Here is a 9,889-nt window from a genome sequence, read left to right on the forward strand (position 1 = left end):
GGCAGGAAGACATGATACAAAAACATGAAATAGATTGGATTAGTACTGAGGTCCACCAGCATCATCTGGTAGCATATGGTTTTGCTATTTTTCCATAGAATCATTAAGGCTAGAAAAAAAGTGCTAAAATCATCTAATCCAACTGTCAACCCATTCACATGATACCCACCAAACCATGTTCCTAAGTGCAACATCTTCATGTTTCTCAAAAGCCACTGGTGATGGTGACTACCTCCCTAGGCAACCTATTCCAATGTGTTACCACTGTTTCTGGGAATAATTTCTTCCTAATATCCAACCTGAACCTCCAGTGGTGCAACTTGAGGCCATTCCTTCTAGTCCTATTGCTGTTGCCTGGAAGAAGAGGCCAACATCCACCTCATCACAACCTCCATTAGAGGTAGAGAATGATAGGGTCTCTCCTGACCTTCTCTTTTCCTGAGGAAACAATGCCAGTTTCCTCAGATACTCCTCATAAGACTTGTGCTCCAGACCCCTTAACAGGTTTGTTGACCTTCTCTGATCATGCTCCAGGGCCTCGATGTCTTTCTTGTAGTGGGGGGTTGCCGCGGAGCTAAAACAGTAATGTGATTGCTACCCAAGCGGGAAGCATGACAAGACTCAATATGAGTGATCCTGCCTCAGTTTATTAACAATTACACAGAGTTTTTATAGCTGGTTTTAGCTATCATGTTGCCTTGCTATTGGTGGACAACAGTCGTTTCTAGGCAGAGAAGAATCTAACTACGTGCTATCTGTTTTTGTCTACTCCCTTAAACCAAGTTCCTCCTCAGGCTACTCCCTCCTGCTCACAATAACAGTGTGATCTTCTGTTAGCCTCTAGTATTTTTCCGTGGGTATACAATCTGTACTGCCATACAGGTTATGCTCGTACATCTCCTCATGGTCTCCTTGTTCCTGGAGCCATTCCCCAACAGGGGGTCCAAAACTGAACTTCTTCCCCACCTCATCTTATGACCATGGGGAAAGCCTGCTCCTATACTTTTAAGATTTCCTTCTTGAGGAATGTTCAATCTTCCCGAATTTCACCCTTTGCTGTTCAGGACCATCTGCCAAGGCAGTTTCCCAACCAATAGGGCATGATATTTTGAAAAGGCCAGAGAGAATATAAGATTTTTGCAATTATTTTGGCATTTGGGGTGAGAAAAAGCATTATATTCATCTCTAATTGGCATTTATTTTTGTGCTAAATTTGTGGAATTCAATCACTGCTGCTAATTCAGTTACACCAAAATTTTCTTCTCCCATGTACCTCAAAGACTTCCAAATCCTACTTGTGCAATTAAACATAGTAGAAAATGAAGAAATGAAAGTCAGGAGAGATATCTCTGTAGTGCCAATAAGATGTACTCGGACGTTCTCATATCTGTACAACTTTGCAAAGAGTGTGTTGGAGTAGTGGGAGAAGGAAACAAAGTTCACTTGACAGGATGCCATAAATGCTAAACAACTGACTATGATATATTGTCTTGTGACCCATATTGCATAAAATTTAAAAATAAAAAACCTATTTTTCTGATGACATGCATGTGTCAGCCTGGTCAGGCTGGATCTGGCTCTGTGCAATGTGATGAATCTGTAGATGTTCCTGTTCATTGCAGGGAAGTTGGACTAGATGACCAGTGCCTTCCACTTCAAATGATTCTATGATTCTATGATTCTATGATTCTATGAACAAAACATTAGTCCATGCCTTCCCTACATATTTTGGCATAGATGTCCAAAGCCTATGATATTTTTAATGATGGCAAAGTTACGTAAAAATTACCTTCTTGTCTCTGACCTTTGCATGATCAATGTCTCCTGAAAGATGAGTAGCAAGACTGAGGGATGGAAGAGAAGCATGCTGTTCCCATAACCTATGTTTATAGAAAGACATATCTTGTCTGTGTTTCTAGCTTCAAAACTTCCACCTTTACACAGATTATCATGATGAAAAGCTACTTTCTTTTGAGCTCCTTTCTTTTCAGTCTCAGGTACAGCTGGGACAGAAACTTTTCTTTTGTAATTTTGAAGCTTGAAATGACAGTGTGTTGTTTGAATCACATCATTCACAGAATAATGTGGCAATGAATGCTTTCTCCTCTCCTCCCCAAACTTGTGCCTGATTTCTTCATTTATTTCTGTATTCAGGTATTCCAGTTAAAATGAGCTCTTAAGTTTTATAAAGGAAGTGTGCATTCAGTATATAGAGAATGGGGGAGGTGGAAAACACTCAATTTCTACAACAATCAGGCACACAGAATGATTTTTTTCCATAAAGTTATCTAAAGGAAATATTTAAACACATTTATGAGCTGAAAGATCATGCTGAGCAATAGATTACTATGGTCTGTTGTCCAACAACTGAGTCAAAGGCAGATGGCAATGCATCAACTCTAATTCATTTGTTCCAAGTTATCCAGTGCCAGCTGCACTAGAACTTCATATTAACTTCCTTCTTCATTACCACATGCCACCTAGTGACTTAATACTGAATCACAGCTTAAAGTTGTTAGGAACGACTGGAATTACAGTTTATTGTGAGAAGACTTTTTAGAGAATTAAAGCTGGTCATGGAAACAGCTAGTAACACAGCATGATGTACATGCTTTACTTATGACTGCAATTTTATTTTCTTGCACACCTCCAAGGGGACCGAAGCAAAACAAACAAACAAAAAAATTGTATCTAATTGATCCAAATTTTACTTTCATTATTTGTGTCCATGAAAACAAAATACTAAAAGCAAACAAAGGAACAAACAAAAAAGGTCATTCAGTTGTTAAAGTAAATGAAAAAATTTTGTAAGTCAGCGTGTTTGTTAAAAGATCACACAGCAAATTCAGTTAGTGTATAAGAAAGAGCACACATTCCCTTCTTCTAACTTAGACTTGTTAACATTTTGTTCAACCTTCTTATTTACCTCTACATATTTCCATCTTTTTAAAAATCATACATTTATTAATACAAGTCCTGCAGTTTTGTATTTTGATTTTCTAAGAGAACACAGAAAAAGACAGAAAGCACCTCTTTTCCAGATGCAGCATAAGGTTATGTTAGATTGATGTTTTGACTTTTGAACACAGTATCACATTACTGATGTAGAATAGTGGGATTAAAGACTTTGTTTTGGGATTAGCGATTTTTAAGACGTTATTTTAACTACTTTATCCGAAACAGCTGCTCTAGAGACTCACTGAATGTAATTATTATAGCTTTAAAATCAAAACTTTTTTGTTTGAGAAGGCACTTCTAAATAGAGATATTGCGATCTCTGAGAATTTTTTCTGCTTAGGGGAAAGATAGCAACAAAACAAAACTATGGGGTACTTGTGATGTTTATCAAAATATTGTGTCTGCTTTCTCTCAAGTGTATTTTGATTGAACACTGTCTGAGAGGTTCTTCATTACGTAGGCAGTCCAGACATTAGAGATTCAGCATGACTTTATGTAATGCAGATCAGAAAGCATTTGATGAGAATTTAGTATTTGAAGTGTAATGAATTATTTACTTTGTGGCTCCAGATCATCCTCTAACTTGCCACTTTAATAAAATTAAGCTGTAAAGACGTATAATCTCAAAACAAAACAGAATACCAGACAAAATCAAAATGACAATTGTACAAAGCTGTTAAAAGATTTTATAAGTGAATACTGCAATATACTCTCCTTTGAGGGAGGACTATGTGACTGGTAACATAATAATAATAATAGTGACATGTTGGCCTGTAGTATTTTTGCTTACCTGTTAATTCTTGACCTCTTTCCCCTGAAGAAATATCTCCTAATCCTCACCTGGGAAACTGAAGTTAAAATAAGCAAATAATCTGTTAAAGATTTATCTGTTACCTTATTCAGCTACAACTGTGCAATATTAGACAGCCTATCTTTCAACAGGATTCAGAAATTCAAATATGAAATACATTCTCCTTGCTTTGTAGATTTCTTTATGCATGGCGTGACTCCACAATGTATTGTTTTACAAAGTAAAGATCAAGCATAAATGTATTTGATAACTTGGTCTGTTCACACTGGTTAGAACCAACCAGATTTTCTCTCCTGATAGTATTTATGCTCCTGTCTTTATAACTTTCAATGTCTACCATTTACAGGCATAATTCAGACATTTAATTGTGAGATTAACTGAACATCTCAAATGTCTAAACAGAGAGTGTGTTTGTAGTGCTAGTACTGCATGAAAGCAAACGTGGGCTGGTGGAGCAGACCTGGGCTGGTGCTGAATCAGTACTTGACAAAACGTGGAGTAGGGGAAAGGGAAATGGGGTAGGCATGTGGATCAATAGGAACAATGCAAAATGCTCTTTCAATTTAGGAGCTAAATATTCTTCTGTGACTCTGTTGATTCTACTTCAGTCTGTCATGGATATCAGCCTTGATAAATGGGAGGATGGGAGTGATTCATCCTTCCTAATGCTGCGCACTATAGCTGACCTCAGTCTCTCTTGAGAGTTCCCGGAGTGGGCTAAATTTATTGGAGTAACCTATACCTCATAACTAAAATTTTGAAACAATTCTTTTACTTCAATTGAAGTGTATTTTATACACTTATATAACATACACTTAAATTGAAGTAAACTCAGAGAGGTAAAGAAGGCAGCACACACTGTGCTGTGCAGAGAATCTACCTTTGAAAGGCGATGTGTTCATTTGGTGTTTAAACACCTACTGTTTTGCAGGGGAGGGAAAGGGATCACACAGTGTAATCTGCCATAGGCTGTCAGTGATGCATTTACCAGGCAAGGACAATGTCAGTCAAATTTAAATGATAACCTATTCTGGTTGAAGCTAGACAGAGCAGCTTCCTGCAGCTACTTTGCAGGAGAGTGGCAGTTTTTGATGAAGTAACAGACTTATTAAGAATGCTTTCCAGAAATCTCAAAGAGTCAAACAGAGAATGAAGAAGTCAAGGAGGATGAGGGAGAATTTGTGATTTAGTGTCCAGCTCTGAGAGGAGAATAGGTTCCTGAACTCCTTCAAGGATGTTTGCCTAAAAGCAGGCGAGTTTTCCCAAATGTTACAGAAACTGTAGCAATTGCTCTTTGGAATAGATTGTTAAGGTTTTTTGTTAATAACAGTTTTCTAGCGTTTTGTTAATAACATAACACTTTGCTGCACTGAATCTATTGAGAAATCTACTGTACACCGTATTTCACTCAGAGATAACAATCCCCATGGTAGACTGAAATCATACGCTAAAGCTATTGAATTATCATCATTTTATCCCCAAGAGGTTGCAGAACTTTTTACAAATGGGTATCAGGTTAATAGTATAATTCAGTCCACTTATACCCTGCCGGGTGCTAAAGGGGAACTCACTTACTGCAGAGAAAAAGAAGTTAGGGAGCAGACCATACAGCATAACTAGAAGTCCCCAACTAGTTTACTATTGAGGTGTCCCAGCCAGTTTTTTCCAAAATTAAAACTGAACAGAATGAGGGATATAGTCAATTCTCAAATGCATAAGGAGAAAGTGACACTACATATTCTTTTCTTTACCTTTCACGGTCCTATAAAACAATCTGAAAACATCTAGCAATCTCAAACATACCTGCACTCTCCCATCCCTTCCCCATGCATGCAACAGATAACTTCACTTTCACTCTAAAATACCATTATAGTGAGATGCAACAGAGCTCTACATTATTTCAGATTGTCCTAACAGAGCAAAAACAAAAACAAAAACAAAAACAAAAACAAAAAAACAACAAACAAACCAAAAACAAGAACGAAACCCAAAAAAAAAACAAATAAAGGAAAGAAAAACCCATGAAATGATATTTATGTTCCATAGCTTCTTGCATATGTAGTTCAGTGATTATCTAGGATTTTCTAGTGGAGTTTAGTTCTTCAGCACTAGATTATGATGTTTCTATATATTGTGTTTCTATGAATCAGTGCACAGCAGTTGGTCTGGAAGACAGGCATTGTTTTCAGACTCTCTTATGGAGCAATGCAGCCAGTAGGACAATACAGTCATCCATAATGTTACCCAGGTCTAAAGCACTTTAACAAACATGCTACATTGCAGGAAAATGGCCTTGCTTGAGCTGCATTGCAGCTCAGGGATGGAAGTTGAATAGCACAAACTGCTGCTTAGTCTGTGATAGGGTAAATCTGGCTGACATAAAACATTCTAATATTAAGCCTAACATAGCCCAGCAGAACAAAATATGCAAGTGACTCTGCCAGTCATTGAATAAACAGAGCCAGAGAACTGTAAGGAAAGCATATCATAAAGATCTTTGTTCTAAAAACAACCTTCAATTAAGGAATAATTCTCTTCATGCTACTGACCTGTTATATATTATTTGAACATGGAATGTTTTCAGACTCTGAGCTAAAGGAAGAATTAATTGAATATATGGGTTGTGTGTGATCCTAAGAGTATTAAATTAACTTCTTCTAACCTAACTCATTATCAATAATTAATGTTACATCACTACAATGTATCATTCTGCGTGTACATTAGTAATTTAATACTAAGCAAAATCAATAATATAAATCAGGTAAGAAATTTAAGTGAAATCAACATCACTCAATTGTAAACATTAGGGTTTTTCTTTCTTTTTAAAAAACATGGTAGTTTATTGCAGCTTAGCTGGAGGAAATTGAACAGTAAAATGTAAGTGGAGAAATAGTCTATTAACAACACATTTCCAATGTAAGTTTCTTAGTATATCAAAATATACTACATTCCAAAGAGCAGTTGAGGGCTTATACAAATGAGAAAGTCATTGTGGTGCAACAGCTTCACACACCTGAGCTTGTATTTTCAAGTATATATGCTACTAGCTTGTGATTATACAATTTGAGCTAGCATAGCTTTCTTCCATTAACTCTCTACCTGATGCTTAACCATCAAACTAAGATTCACCATTGAAATATCACAGCCAGATTGGTAAAAAACCTGTAGACATTAAAATGTGCACATTTTATCTTATATTAGTAGAAAGAAGATTTAATGGGATCACAGGATTTTCTTTACATCTGAATATGATAATCGAGCCTTATTGCAAGTGAAAGATAAAAATATATACATATATCCAGATGCATATACAAAACATACTTTACCAAATCAAGATATAACTTAATAACAGCAATGTTCAATTATCACCTCTCTTAAAACTCCTGCATCTTGTGAAACTGTCTTCAAGAATATATTCCAGGTGGAGGCTGGTAATCCAGGTGCAGGTTGGTGATGTGTGATGCCTCTCAGAGGTTCATCTTGGCACCAGTGCTCTTTAACATTTTTATCAATGATCCAGACAGTGGGATTGAGTGCGCTCTCAGGAAGTTTGATGATGACACCAAGCTGAGTGGTGCAGTTCACACAATAGAAAGAAGGAATGCCATGCAAACTGACTGGAACAAACTTGAAAAGTGGGCCCGTAAGAACCTAATGAGGTTCAACAGCACCAATTGCAAGGTCAGGGCAATCCTAGATATGTCTACAGACTGTGAGAAGAACTCATGGAAAGCAGTCCTGAGAAGTATTTGAGCGGTTCTGATAGATACAAAGCTCAGCATTAGGCAGCAGTGTGTGCTTGAAAATGTCCACTGTTTCCTGGACTGCATCAAAAGAGGAGAGGTCAGCAGGACAAGGGAGGTGACTGTCCTCCACTACTTTGCTCTCATGAGGCCCCATCTGGAGTACTGCATCCAGGTCTGGGGTACCCAGCACTAAAAAGAGTACAGAGAATGCCACAAAGGAATCATTGTGAGAATCCTTCTTTGTTTTTTGGCTCAAAGCTTGCTTCCTGAGGTTTTTCTTGTGATAAGACTCTGAATGATTTGTTGAGGAGGCAAGTGATGGGTGCTAACCGTGTGACAATAAATTTCGCTTTGGGAACATTTGAAAGCCCCTTCTCCCAGAGCTGCTTGCTCTGTAGAAGAGTGGAAGAGAGTGCTCAGGAGTGTTCACTGGCAGAAGATCTGGCCTGTGACTAAACCGTTCCAGCTTGGTATGGGAGGCTGGGGGATAATGCCATTGTATCCTGTGAAGGCAAGATACAAGTTGGTGCCTCCCTGTTTCCTCTTATCTGCTGGCAAGGCCAGGAAGATAAGAACAAAGGAATTTCCTGCTGAGGTCCCAGAGTCAGAAGCTGCCACTCCAAGGAGAGCTGACTCAACCACTTTGGATTTGAGCTGTCACTCCAAAGACAGCTGACTTAACCACTTTGAAACTATTGAAAAGGGGCCTTCATCGCCATGATCGTCGTCGTCGTTGTCAATAGAACAACTCTGCCTGACGACCCACCACTACTGAAGATCAAAGACAGAACTACGAACCACATTGGATCCATGGTGGTGACTATCTCCCTCTTGCTGCCTTGCTTCTTCTTTTCTCTTTTTTGTCGCCTTCCTTCCCTTCCCCATTACCCTAATTCATAATAGTGTCTGTCCTCCCCTTCCCCATTTCCCTGATTAAGATTTGTAATAAACTGGCTGGACCAACATTTGAACCATTGCTTCTTAATCTCACGCTAGGTATATAGATACTAAAAAAACCTCCTCTCCCTCCTATAAATTGGAGCGAGACAATCATAGGGCTGGAGAACCTCTCCAGTGAAGACAGGATGAAAAAGCTGGTCTTGTTCAGTCTGGAGAAGAGAAGGCGCTGTGAAGACTACCTTGTGGCCTTACAGTACTTAAAGGGGCTTATAAAGAAGATGGAGTACAACTTTTTACACTGGTAGACAGTGATACTACAAGGGGTAACAGATTTAAATTAAAAGATGGCAGATTTTATTTAGACATTAGGTGGAATTTCTTTACTCAGAGAGCATTGAGGCACTGGTAAAGGCTGCCCAGAGAAGCTATGAATGCCCCATCCCTAGAAGTGTTTGAGGCAAGGTTGGATGGGGCCTTAGGCAACCTGTTCTAGTGTGTGGTGTCCCTACCCCAATGCAGGATGGTTGAAACCGAATTATCTTTATGGTCCATTCCAACCCAAGCTATTATGAGATTCTATGTCAGATTCTAGTCATTGTTTGCCTGACTGATATATTGCAACCCCTTTCCTTTGGATTCTTCTATAAGTTTTTGTCAAAAATGACTGAATACAAAAATGAATAGATCATAATAAAAAAATTGCCTTAATGTTAGAAGAGGAAAACAAAGAAATAAACTGTTTAAAGCTGAGTCCAAGACTCCAAGTTTTTTTTTTTTAACTTTGAATTTCTTTATTCATGATTATTTTCTGTGTTTCATGATACAAACCTTTTGAAAGGATAAAGGCAGAAATGCACTTGGTGAAGAGACATATCCCTCTTTGAAGAATTAGACCTGTTTATATACAGGTCTTTATTTTATGAGCATGGTTGGAAGATGTGCAAGGAAAGATATTATTCTCTAGTTATATACATCCAAAATGTAACTCTGTCATCTCTGAATTTTATTTATGGCAGTAAGAAACAGAGATCCAAATAATTATTTACCTTAATCTAAACTAAAACATAACTAATGTTTTTAACTAGGCAAGATTAATCAGAAGGTGCACAATATTTTCCATCATCATTGAAAGAATTTAGGATGACTACTTTTGAATAACATACCAAATTTTAGACATCTGAACAGGAAAATTTTACTGTTAGAATTATTCATCTTTACTGAAATAATGATTTTATATTGCTAGGGTAATCAAAGAATCTCAGGTTCCCTACAATATGTTGCGCAGGTAGGCATCCAGACAGGTCTTGAATACCTCCAGAGAAGGAGACTCCACAGCCTCTCTGGACAACTTGTTCCAGTGCTCCACCACCTGTACTGTAAAGAAGTTCCTCCACATATTTTGTGTGGAGCTTCTTATGTTCATGTAATATGTAACCAAGTAAGAATACTTTCATTTTTAAACATTCTGTGTTTA

This window comes from Tetrao urogallus, assembly GCF_951394365.1.
Source record: "Tetrao urogallus genome assembly, chromosome: 1".
NCBI lineage: Eukaryota > Metazoa > Chordata > Aves > Galliformes > Phasianidae > Tetrao > Tetrao urogallus.